Below are 14,366 nucleotides of genomic sequence, written 5' to 3'. Positions count from 1 at the left end.
TTTTAAAGTCACATTTTTATATTTTTTTGGCAGATTCAAAACAATTTTAACTTTCCTGTGTGCTTAGTAAATCTCTTTATATTGCAGAATAACATTCTGATGTCAAAAATTTCTCTGAAAAAAAGTACGTACTTGCCCTTTGTCTCTCTTGACCTTTTAAATGTACCATGCTCTTGCGTAAACGTTACTGGCACTAATGAAATCTTCTTCAGTTTCTATCTGTGTGGCTTCGTCGAAATTCCACGACGTTTCGATGAATGCCCCCTCACTCGTCTTCTGGCGAAATGTCGAGGTTCCATGCGTGTCCAATATATAGAATGTAACACATTTAAGTGCAGATATGTTTGTATGTGGTACCTTAATATTTACGCTTTCACTGTCTTGGTTGTTTTTTTATGTCGAACTGTCTTCTCGCAAACATGTCACCAATTTTTACTTGATGTTTTCTGCGTGGTCGTGAGTACACCACTAAGCAGACAACGCCTTTCGTTATAGACTAACCGTTTTCCATCCACGTGTTCACGCTTCAATCCCTGACCATCTGCCCAGGGTAGAATAGCCATTAATGGCTCGCTCTTGCCACACCTACTTGGAGGTACCATGCAACCCACAAATAGACGTCTTGTAACAGCTATAATTTTTGGTCTGCAAATGACGTGAATACTGTAGTAATGTCGAACGACATGCCGTCCTCAGTCAACAGCACAAATATCGGCACTCAACAGCCGTTACACCCTGTGTAACCCTGAGGGGGGCCGACTCTCCCCAGGGCTGGCGTGTGGTGGGGGTTGTGGACCGCCGTTCGACTCTCGGTGCATTCAGTGTACAGACTCGCAAGGAGTGAACTGCTGGCTGCATGCTTGGCGTAAAGCTGCTAGAACACGATCTCTTGCCGAACTCAGGTGACAGCTGTCGTCCCTGCTGACGAGATTATCATGGAGCCCTATCTCACTAAATTCTTTGATTATACTCTCCCAAAATCCACTAACTCGGCACAACAAATTAGCTCTCTCAAGTTTGAACATATACCCCTCGTTGAGGCTGATTTTGCCAGTGCTGATTTGTCTTTATGTCACTCATCTACGCACCTAGTGTGTTCCACCCAGAGTTGCGGGATGCTGTGCTATGTTTGCCGGATCTATTGGGAGCCACACTCTCAATGAATGTCATATATACCCGGTATTCGCAAGTGTATATTGTACTTTACCGAACCAAACACATTATTCGTTTTTCGTAGTGATCGGAAGATTCTTCCAGTTTTGGCTTAAACGAGGTTCTGTTCATCTTTCTATACCTCATATTTCCTTATGTCAGTAACATTCGTTTTCTTCGATGCACGTCAGTCTGCGCTCCGCTCTACTTTTTTTTTTTTTTTTTTTTTTTTTTTTTTTTTTTTTTTTTTTTGGGCATCACACAGTGTTGTGTTGGCAGAAGAGCCAACACCGTGTTACTAGTAGAGGCCGAAATGCACGCGTTTTAGCTCACGCAGGCTGGCGTGACGAGGAAAGAACTATACTGACGTGACGTCTGAAACATGACTAGGAATGAGAATTCAGAAAGCGGACGTAATTTGTTTGATACTTAACTTTAATCCATTAATGATGACCGTCGGTCTTGACGGTACATGATTCACAATATTATCTGTTCAGAATACATTCTTGAATATAGTACTTACAGTAACTGAATATGGCGCCTTGCTAGGTCGTAGCAAATGACGTAGCTGAAGGCTATGCTAAACTGTCGCCTCTGCAAATGACAGCGTATGTAGACAGTGAACCATCGCTAGCAAAGTCGGTTGTACAACTGGGGCGAGTGCTAGGAAGTCTCTCTAGACCTGCCGTGTGGCGGCGTTCGGTCTGCAATCACTGATAGTGGCGACACGCGTGTCCGACGTTTACTAACGGACCGCGGCCGATATAAAGGCTACCACCTAGCAAGTGTGGTGTCTGGCGGTGACACCACCGGCTGATGCTCGCTTGTTGCATGAACATACCGATCTGAGCGAGTCTTTTTCATAGATTGCATATCCTAGTGCACTGTCTGCATTTCTTCTTATTAGAATATCCAAAACTGGAAGACATCCCTTATGTTGTGGCTCTGTCGTCAACTGTACAGTTTGATGGAAGCTGTTCAGGCGGTCTGGGAACTGAGTCATGGCCCCTCTGCCATGTTCCCAAAAGGCGACGGTGTCATGCGCGTAACTTATTGGCACTTTATTTGGAAACATTTGCTATGACAGTGACATCTACCATCGAATTGCTGTGGATGAAATCGAGAGGAAACGTTTGCTTTCTTAACCAGTTCGCTATCGTTGAGAGGGTTGTGTTCCATGACAGGTTATCAGAGAACCAGTGAGCATTTGCTCCATGTTGTTGCTACATATTAATGACCAATTGTTGAGGATAAACCTGCTAATGGTTTGCAGAATTCTTAAAATTAGAGGCTCTCTTAATTTTCGTTGTCAACGCTCTGCCCCACATCGTTGCATGGCTTCAGTTGGCGCCTGCAGATTGGCACCCTAATGAACGTATTTGCTAAACGGTTTGCTATCACACTTTCCTGGACAGTTCGTCTCAATGAACTGCTCACACGTACCGACATTTGTCGCGTCACAAGCCGTTCCCATACTGAGAACCCGTAGCGTGAGTTACAAACTTGTAGCGATGCTCTGTCCACTGATGTGCGTCTTCCTTCTCCGTGTGTTGTCGTTCTCGCACATCCGTGTTCTGAAACACCACACGTCCCCGGAAAAACACTCCATGCTATATACCTTCCTGTGTTGCAAATTGAGATGATGGAAAATATTTTTTTTTTTCATATTAATGGTTTTCAGTATATCACGTCTTGCAGCTCTCAAATGTTCAAGGGAATTTTTTTTAAAATGTTTGCACCGAAGCTGCTAATTATTTATTGAATGACTGGTTTCTGATTTTGCCCATTTCCACAAGCTATCTATTTTGTACTTGGGGAATGCTTGTTGTGTGCAGCTGTACTGATGTCATAATACTTACACGCAGCTCAGATATTCATTATCCTGCACTATGTGATCCACATGACTACCACGTTTCATATAAAACGGAGAATATGTTGCCATTTCGTGCTGACAAATAAGCCTATGTGACATACAGTGTACTCTAGGGAGAACATATTCCTGTTATACATAAAATATTGTTATCACGTGTAATCCTGAATAATGAAGCTCTGAGCTACTCTTAAGTATGGTAACATACCCTAGAGACAAAATGCATAGCTTGTGAGAATATGTTAAAACCAAAACTAGTTAGCCAATAAATAAAGAGCAGCTTCGCTGTAAACATTTAAAAGTGTCTTTCATTCTTTTTTTCATGTTGTTAGCTCTTACTAGTTAAAATAACCATGAATTAACACAGACCATTCCGAAAAATAAACAACAATAACAGATCGTCGTGAGAGGATGAAACCAGACTCCCTTCATCTGACCGACGGTACAGGTAACACGCCTCTTCCACTTTTCGTTGTAAGCTAACTGAACTAAATAATTCGAGAACGAAAGCATTTAATGATTTCTTAGATACATTATTACTTAACTACAAGTCTAACAATTTCTTAAAAAAATTTCTAGGAAAATATCTTCATTGAGGTTTATTGGTGATCTCTTGGAATTTCTGAGTAATGCGTAAAGAGGTCCAGAGACAAAATTTTGCTTCCTATGAATTACAGACGCAAAAAGTAGGATTTATGATGATTGCAGTGAACTGATAAAATAATGACTGGTATTTTTCGAAGTAACCTCGCCAGTCTTAAAGTTAATTGCGTAGGTGGAGACTTCCCTTTTCATTATCATTTTATGTTCTGATGGTGATAAACTTTCATAGCTTCAGAAATTATGTAGTGCTTGTTCCACCGTTTTGAATAATAGTGAAATGGTCTAATGAGTACAGGAAGACTATCACTTGAATGATAAGAATCAACTTTCAGCTGTACACAATCTTATGCTTCATCATTTCGACTGAAAGTGACTGTTTACCGACATATGAAGATTAATGAATTTAGAAAATTTGTAGAAGTCTGTTTAACGCGCTAAACCAAAATTCTCAATTTTTATTTTCGCAATAGCATTCCCATTAAGATTAATGATAAAAGATTATAATGTCGTAAGCTGACAACAAAATTGTTAGGAAAATTAAGGGCTAGTTTTCTGCCACACTATGATCTGATAAAAATTGCACAAATCTATTCATGAAAGTGTGGTTAGGACACTGGTCTGAATTTGACCATTACTTTCCTGTCAGCTGTCAAATGTTCATCAAAATGGGCAGTTACATGCGCCAGGTTCATAGAACGGGTAAAACGTTGAATAGTACTTGTAGCCAAGATTATTTCATGTGAAATAGTTCTGAGGCAAGTTAATGACTGTTAATTTACTATGAGAATTTCTCACAGTACTTCAAGATACATCTTATTAACCGATACCTGTGAAACAATGATACATTTTATTAAAGCTGTGGCCACCAAGTAGAGGGGCCAATCATTAAATCAGAGATCAACTGACAACTTCGCATCCTTGTACTGTCTTGTTCCAGATACCTCACAAGTGGCAACCGATGTACTCTCTTATTTTGTACTCTTACAGGGATTCTTTAATATTCATCCTTCTTGAATCAGTACGTTAGATCGCATTAAATGTACTTTTCATTCCCCAGATCCCTATCCAGGCTATCCTCAAGGATATAGATTGTCTCTGGAAAACAAAAATGCACAGAACATATTTACAATGATGAAAAGTTAATAACCTTTCCACATATCCAAATCGATACAGTCATAATGCATGTGCATTAAATTGAAGAAACCTAAACACATTTTGATTTAAAGTATAATAAAAAACTCCCACGAAACCTGTAAATATACAGAACTGTAGGGTGCATACGACAATTCTTAGATTGTTGTCACCACACATCGTCAAAGAGAAATATCGGATTTCAACATTTATTTACATTGATCATATCACTGCACTGGAGATATCAGATGTTAATACTACATTCACAGCTCTCAATTTACTAAGAAAACGGCTAGTCGAGCAGAAGAAATTAGCCACCATAACGGGTTCCGGTAGTTAATGTGGTACACTCCACCCAGATGAACTTATTATACCTATAATTTCACATTACCAAACAATGACGTCTGCCTTTCGTCGTCTTTAAGGCGTATACTGTGGTGGAACAATTTGGAAGTTTCAAAATGAACACAAGGCCTTTTTTAAAAGTTTCATGATAAAAAAACAGCCTAGAAGTACTTTATTAATGTCCTCGTTACTTTCGTTAACCGATCTTTGTAAACTATATTTATTTTCTGTTTATTGCAGTGGTCATATCATCTGTTACTGATGAGAGGTCATTAATGTTCACTAGGAAAGCTAAGGGTCATAAATCGAATGTTGTGAGACTCTGCATGTAAATAGTTCTCAGTTGGATGATGCATGATAGCTTAAAAAAGGACACTTTACCATTGACACCCCATGTTTCTAATCAGAGAGATACGGTTTCAACCACTTTGCAGCATTTCCTGTTACACCATAATGTTCTAATAATGTTCTAATTAACATAAAGTATAGTAATTTACATAATTAAATGCCATCGATATATACGTGTATATATATATATATATATATATATATATATATATATATATATATATATATATATATAATGAGTTGTGTACATTCCTATTGTATGTGTAAATAGAATTCTTAATACCACAATGCAGCAGATACCCTGACAGTGACTTTGACAATATTTTATCTGTGTGAACTGCTTAAGAACCATTTACTCAGTTCTTATACAAAGGCTTAGCTTCAGCATATTTCAACAAAATGGGGAACATTTCGCTGATAACTGACTGGCTACAGAGATAGCTTAGTATGTTACTAAACTCAGATAAACACTCTTTATATAACTGAAGATGTTTTGTCATAGCAGGTGGAATTTTTTTTATTTTATGATTTTTGCCACGGATACTATTTCAGCCTTCATGGTAAGGATCATGTTCATACTACACGAGCTATTTATAGTGACGGTCTAAGATACTCCATGTTAGCACTTACTGGACTCGAATACCGCATTGATTCAGTAACAGTGATGAAATGCTTGTTAAAATGTTTTGCAACACTGCATGCATCTGTCCATCTATCATTTAATCTTTATAGTATCAGTCTTCTTCATTAGTAACTCTACCAGTTTTCTCCTTCACTGTGTGGAATACTGCCTTTATTATGCTACCTTATGTCTCCATGTATTTCTCATAGTACCTTTGCGTAACTTTCTGTATTACTACCTTCAATATTATGCTACACCATCAACTTGATTCCCGTTTCTGACTTAGAAATACTGTTTTCTTTTTGTTTTGCAAGTTACCTTTATTCCCTGAGAAATCTGTGGATTTTCTGTAGACTTTGCACTAATCTGGGTTACTTTTGCAGAAAGATGATTTTAAAACAATGTAGAAATTTTATCAGTAAAGGTACCATATTTATCATTCGTGCATACACCTTCCAGCTGATTCCTCTGAGGAGTTTCTAAAGTAACCTAATTTTGCGTGACTGACTATTATTTTGAATTAAGATTTTGTATCCTGATAGGTATTCTCAGTTAACATAAGGAACTGCAATCCTGAGGGGCCACTGACTGTTGGTTTTGTAGCATACCTCTTGTTTATTAGACCTTTAACTAAATATATCATCATTGGCTGTTTTTGGACAAACGACTAACCTGACTGGAAAGTTTACAATATGGACTATGTTGAATAATAATGTTACTGAATGCAATAAATTGTTACTTGCCGGTTATTTAAGAAAATCCTGTTACTTACTCTTAATAGAGGAATCGCGTTTCGAAGTGATTTGTGAACAGACTGGAATATATGCAAGTGTTGGATATACACTTACTAATACAAAGGGTTTAGTAAGTAATTACATGGCGTACAGGCTGCTCGACACGGCTCCCGATTTTGATTAAGACGTTTCTCAACTTTGTAAGTAACGAACCAAACGTCTCCTACAAAGGTTTTTATTTGTAATGACCAAATAATAAATAACTAGTCATTTCATCATGTTATTTCGCTTTCAGTTGTTTTGGTAGCAATCTGTAAATTATTATCTGAGAATGTCCATGTTTCAAGAGCTTCTTTGATATGTCCGACGACAGCGTGAATATCGCAGTGTGGTCGAAACTGGCGAACAGTAGAGAATAAAATACTGTACAGAAGCGCCGCTCTGTGAAGCATTTACGTTCTGTAACGTCAAACTACAGAGAGAAGAAAACTTGTTTTGTCACTTTTTATAAAATGGTGGTGCTGCATTCCCATATCAAACGAATCAAATGGCATATATCTCTACTTTCGAGACTAATAGAGATCTAATTGTTGTAGAAGTACGTATTTTGGGTTACAATATTTCGTAATTTGAGTGGTCGTCGGATAGAAGACAACGTGTGGTCCATTGTCAGACACGATTACTTCTGCTGCTATACCTTCTATGCAAAAAAACTGAAGTCAAAGCAGACACAGTATTTGTTAAAGTAGTAGAGTACATTGGGTGACGCTTGGAGACTTGCTGAACGTGTCCACCGCTACTAACCATCTCATATTCCAGTATGGACCAGCAAAGCCATTGTAGAAGCACTGCCAGGGAGCTCCTCTGTGTGAACAGAATGCATCATTGTAAGGGAGTCGCCTGATGCTCCACACACACTGCACACTCTGATTCTGATGCAGTAAGTTTAACACTACTCACTGGAGGGCCTGAGCCACTAAGGCACAAGGCATCCCCATTTTCTGTGTGAAGGACAAGAACATCCATCTGTACTGTGATGGCACAACGATGTGCATACAAGCAGCTTGCCATGTGGTGGTGCGTGTCTTCGATACTACTTAGTCACCTGTAGTGAACAAAGTCCAAACTGACTGTCAAAGCAGGGTCTGACATAGTCTCATGTGCCATACGATGAAAAGTTACAAGAAAATTTTCCAACACACGCATTTCTTGCGAATCAGTGTGGAGGTCAGGAGGGTTTGGACGAATCAAACGTTACATCAGATCCCACTGGTAGCTGCGATGGCAAGTCACTTTTGAATGCTTTATGGTGTGGACTGATATTTCAAGTCATAATGATAAGCTGACAGCAATAGGGACCTCTGCTGTAGCTTCTGCACTGTCCAGGTCGCCAGGTCAGGACAGTCTGACAGAAGTCAAACAGAGACGTCAAAAAAAAAAAAAAAAAAAAAAAAAAGGGAGAGAGAGAGATTCATACAGATACTGGTGGAATTTGATGGCCCTGTAAATGATAGCGAGGTCTTCCTTTTTCAACTGCCTGTAATTGCCTTGAACCTTGGTAAGTGCCTTTGATTCAAATGCAATAGGCCAGTTAGCGTGGAGCCCACACAGTGTGACATGTCTCGTACAAGTCAATTTTTGAGAAAAAATTACCTTTTCCTAATTCGTCCAATTACTATAGCCGAGGCTGCGAAAAAGACTCAACAACAGTTTGTGGACTGACTGTTGCTTTGAAGTCTGCACACATTCTGAGACCACCTGACGGTTCCCTGAGAACAACCAAAGGCTGCGGCCACTAGCTTGCAGATATAGGCTTAAGCCGCCCACCGTTCTAACCGTTGGACTAATGCGTCTCGAAAGCATGAGGGACAGGGCTAGCATGACAAAATGTAGGCAGTGCACTGTGTTTTAATGTAACATGGGCGTCGAATCCTGACACTTTTCCTGAATCTTCTTCAAACAGAGAACTCTACTTGTCACGGAAAGTATTGACACTGTCAAGTGGCACAGCTGAATTAACTCACAATACATTGCCATGAATGGTGTAACCAAACAAATCAAAACTGGCCATTCCAAATATATTCGTGCTGTCACATGAATATAAGACGTGAAAAAGAACTGTTTCCTCAGTGTCACGAAAAGTACCAGTCCCGCTGCACACGCCTAACACAAGGCTATCTTGACCAGTAAAGGATGTGAGGGTGGAAAATGGCTGCTCTAGCGGCGGGATGCCTAAACGTTTACACGTTGCACGATTCAGCAGGGTCACGGAAGCACTAGTATCGTAGTGGAATTTAATATTGTGATTTTCCACACGCAAATCTACATACAACTAATTTGCTGCTTAACCACTGAGGAACTGTTTCTACGGCAACGGGTCGAGTCACTGAATTCTCTGGACGGCACAGACAGAAACCATGTTACTTACTGAGGGATGGAGTTCGGTTTAGAAACTTTCCGTTTCCTGAAAGACTGCATAAACAGCGTTTATATCTTATCTCGCCTTGTTTTCCGCAGGAAAAGCCTCACGACAATGGTTCTGAGAACGTTCGTGCGCGCAATAGCAGCAGGGGTAAGATTTCCTTGTACGGTAGTCCGGCTGTTTACACGAACTGCGCTACAGGCTAGCACAAAACTGAGACTTCGGTCTACGCCGGTGCTACGCGCTGTAGAAGGGGAGGGGGGGGGGGGGGGCGTCTGCGCCATGACGTTTCTTACTTTTCACAACTAAAATTGCCGGAACTTGCATATCAAGTTGTGTAACAAACTTTGACCTGTGAGTCTGTAATAGACAAAACAGTATGGAAGTTCGGAGAACTCGGCAATATGAGAACAGAATCACGGATATGTGCAATACCAAAGTTTTGAGTATTGCTGCCTCTGAGCATAACGCCACTGTAACTTAAGCCACGCGAACACTTAAAGTGATGCTGTCAGGGAAACGTTCTACTGTTACCCTACGTACTTCCGAGCCTACTGTGGAAAGACAATGAAAAATGCGCTGGTCACTTGTGATTCTGTAGGCGTGGAAATGTGCTGTAAGCTGAGCCAAGGATTCCGCACAATGTTGCTCTTTACCACGATACGCTCTGAACTGCGGTGCGCAGAGCACACCACGCACTGGCTTTACTGAGGCTGGGGGTGGCTGCCGCTGTGGCGTGGCAACCAGCTGCGTCACCCCGTGCAGCGTTTGTGGCAGCTGCTCAACGCGGCGGCCCTGCAGCTGGACAGTCTGTGTCGGTGACAAGTCCGGCACTTGAGCAGGGAGGCGCGTGATACACTCTGTGCATACTTGTATTCAAAACAGAGAAACAGTTGTCGCTAATCCTCGTCGCCACTGTTGTGACTGGTTGTCACAATGACATGATTATTGGAAGTGTAAAACATAAGAGTTGAAATACACTGACAGTGAAAAGCAACACTTATCTCTTGTTGTACAACGGCTGGTTTATAATGACTATGGGTCAGAGCGCAGGTGTATTTATATACATACATAGAACCACTCTAACACCTGTGCTGAAACAGACCATTGTTGGTAGTACAACTCTAAATGATTCCCAGCGGAAACTCTTTTTCGAGAGCTACTGAGAGTCAAAGTCCTCAAACACAAACTACGACCTGCATGTTAACTTTATCAGCCTAACTGGTTGTCCTTACTCTGTTCTCACCGGACACAACACTCCTCTGCTTGTTTGTTGTGGACCAGGTGTTGACTCAAACATAGCCTGGTGTACAACTGACATCGTGTCTGTTCCAAGACAATCCGTCGATGGTGACACGGAGAACTTCTGAGGGCGCGTCTTGCTTTTTCCGTCCCATTCCTGTGGCCAGCTATGCTCCGAGGGCAAGCAGAATCTTCGTGCCGATAGCTCGCGCCAGCGCTATCCCTATCGCCTAACGTATCAGCAACAATTGTACATGTGAGGAAACTGGCGTTGAGAGAAAATTATGTCGACATAGAAATTACGGACTTGAGAAAAATGAAAGGTAACGTTTTATTTCAAGAACTAATGTTCCTTACATCAATGGCTCTTAACAGCTTTGGTAATAAATAGTTCTCAGTAAGCTATGAGAGAAAGAAAAAAGCCACAACAACGTAGTGTGGTGATGAAGAAAGTAAGACTCTATCTCATTATGTATTACAAACTCATTGAAACTTGACTGTTTTACAGGTACATAAAGTACGGTAATGGGTATTAAAAATGTAAAAGGAGGGACAGCAAATACACTCCTGGAAATGGAAAAAAGAACACATTGACACCGGTGTGTCAGACCCACCATACTTGCTCCGGACACTGCGAGAGGGCTGTACAAGCAATGATCACACGCACGGCACAGCGGACACACCAGGAACCGCGGTGTTGGCCGTCGAATGGCGCTAGCTGCGCAGCATTTGTGCACCGCCGCCGTCAGTGTCAGCCAGTTTGCCGTGGCATACGGAGCTCCATCGCAGTCTTTAACACTGGTAGCATGCCGCGACAGCGTGGACGTGAACCGTATGTGCAGTTGACGGACTTTGAGCGAGGGCGTATAGTGGGCATGCGGGAGGCCGGGTGGACGTACCGCCGAATTGCTCAACACGTGGGACGTGAGGTCTCCACAGTACATCGATGTTGTCGCCAGTGGTCGGCGGAAGGTGCACGTGCCCGTCGACCTGGGACCGGACCGCAGCGACGCACGGATGCACGCCAAGACCGTAGGATCCTACGCAGTGCCGTAGGGGACCGCACCGCCACTTCCCAGCAAATTAGGGACACTGTTGCTCCTGGGGTATCGGCGAGGACCATTCGCAACCGTCTCCATGAAGCTGGGTTACGGTCCCGCACACCGTTAGGCCGTCTTCCGCTCACGCCCCAACATCGTGCAGCCCGCCTCCAGTGGTGTCGCGACAGGCGTGAATGGAGGGACGAATGGAGACGTGTCGTCTTCAGCGATGAGAGTCGCTTCTGCCTTGGTGCCAATGATGGTCGTATGCGTGTTTGGCGCCGTGCAGGTGAGCGCCACAATCAGGACTGCATACGACCGAGGCACACAGGGCCAACACCCGGCATCATGGTGTGGGGAGCGATCTCCTACACTGGCCGTACACCATTGGAGATCGTCGAGGGGACACTGAATAGTGCACGGTACATCCAAACCGTCATCGAACCCATCGTTCTACCATTCCTAGACCGGCAAGGGAACTTGCTGTTCCAACAGGACAATGCACGTCCGCATGTATCCCGTGCCACCCAACGTGCTCTAGAAGGTAAGGTGTAAGTCAACTACCCTGGCCAGCAAGATCTCCGGATCTGTCCCCCATTGAGCATGTTTGGGACTGGATGAAGCGTCGTCTCACGCGGTCTGCACGTCCAGCACGAACGCTGGTCCAACTGAGGCGCCAGGTGGAAATGGCATGGCAAGCCGTTCCACAGGACTACATCCAGCATCTCTACGATCGTCTCCATGGGAGAATAGCAGCCTGCATTGCTGCGAAAGGTCGATATACACTGTACTAGTGCCGACATTGTGCATGCTCTGTTGCCTGTGTCTATGTGCCTGTGGTTCTGTCAGTGTGATCATGTGATGTATCTGACCCCAGGAATGTGTCAATACAGTTTCCCCTTCCTGGGACAATGAATTCACGGTGTTCTTATTTCAATTTCCAGGAGTGTAATTTAAATGTAATTTTGTCCGTTTATAGTGCAGGAGAAGAACACATGATTTGGGGATATGCAAGATGCAACAGTAGGACACAGATCTGAAGCTTCTGACATTATCTCTAAACTGGCAGGCTACAGAGCGGAGGGAAACGTGGATGACAGATATGGGGTATGTCGTTCCATTCCCCTTCATCTATAGGCCAGAGGTTATCATTTGTATCCTCTGGTTAATGGTTTTGCGTCAGTGTCTCGTCGACTTACCATCAAATAATTTCATTCGCTGACTCTTCTGAAGAACGTGCTGACCATGGCGACAGCTGAATATCATCTACATCGATGTAGGTCAGGATACCACGGACCACTTGCAGCCTTGCGCTGTGTAGCTGAAAGATGAAATCACAAGTCTGGCAGGTAGCAAAGCAAGTTTTAATTCTAACCTAAGGCAATTCATTCTGGATACTCCTTCTATCGCAAGACCGAATTTCTATTTAAACACGTGTATGTGGCACCCCACACCAACACACTGTACGCTGTGCACGTATGAAAATGTCATATGCAATCAGGCAAGTTTCGTTCAGCTTGCAGACCGCCACATGTGAAACGTGTATTGTGACGGTGTATGTAGATAGTGATTTGTCTGGAAAGGTGATGTGGTGCCACTCCTGTGTTCATCGCAATGCCACCCCTGCTCGGACAGCACAGAAATGTTCGCCGTGCTGAGGTCTCGTAGTGCTCACTGCGGTTGTGGTTCTTGTTTTGATGCAAACGAGCCACGAGCTATGGAGACCCTGCATGGTGTCGAGTACTGGCAATCACGATACGCCGACCACTGCAAGCAGCAGTGTCGTGGATCGATAAGCTGCAGTCCCGCAAGGAAGCGACACCGTCACAGCCAAACTGCGACATCTACTGGTGGTGAGGCGTCCTTCTTAAACGATCCATAACACGATTACTTCACAATAACTGCTACTGAAATGTTATTTCTGAATGACATACTCGCAGCATAATCTTTTCTTGTGAAATGAATGTAGATGACTTTGCTCCAACCTACATTGTGTGCCTGCACTGAAATGCTGATCATTTGCATATCCGAGCATGTTTTGTGTGTACACTCGACAGACTGGATGTTTATTGCAAGAGGCCTTCGTGGTCATTGTGTTGCTGATTCGGTGGACAGCAGCAAACATGGATTTCGTACAAAATTAAATTTCAAAGTACACGGGTGTTATTCACCACAGGTTGTTTTGTCTCAAAGAGAGTAACCAGTTTACCAAGGAAGATGCGGACTCCATGCCTCTAAAGGTCGGTGGTGAGTTTTTTTCCAGCCGCCGTGGCCGTTGTGATTGCCGAAGTATGGAATAAACACTGGAAAAAAATCTTTATGTTTCGAGTGTAAAAGAATACTCGAATGATTAGAACTGTCTCCCAACTGTACTTTCGTAAAGAACTAAGAAATACAGTAACCAACGCATGGAAAATGTATTGGCCTAAAACAGACGTGGCATTGGTAGGGGACTAATATCTTTAAAGGCGTCTATCATTTTAAAACTGTTTCTAAGGTATACAGAAGCAACACAAAGCCGCCAATTCGCGATAAAAATGAGCAGTCATTAACGTGGTCCACATGAGTATAGAAAAAATTTCATTTTGTCATCCAACTCTAGTTTGCTTCATGATTTATTTGTTCGAGGAATATGCCTCACAGACTGTGTTTTTGCAAAGGATTTTAGACAAGGTAATGTTCAAGCCTACATGAACTCTTTAAATGAATAATGGGTAATTACGAAACTACTAAGTGAACGGACTACAGTTACGAACGTGAGTCTGGAACAGGTAAATAGAAAATGCCTTCAGTACTGTGGATGCATGGAAAGTTATCACAATTCACCTTGTTTTGCAGACGTTATTTATGGATAACA

Source organism: Schistocerca nitens, chromosome 2, assembly GCF_023898315.1.
Source record: "Schistocerca nitens isolate TAMUIC-IGC-003100 chromosome 2, iqSchNite1.1, whole genome shotgun sequence".
Classification (NCBI taxonomy): domain Eukaryota; kingdom Metazoa; phylum Arthropoda; class Insecta; order Orthoptera; family Acrididae; genus Schistocerca; species Schistocerca nitens.
Note: the sequence above shows the minus strand (reverse complement) of the source record.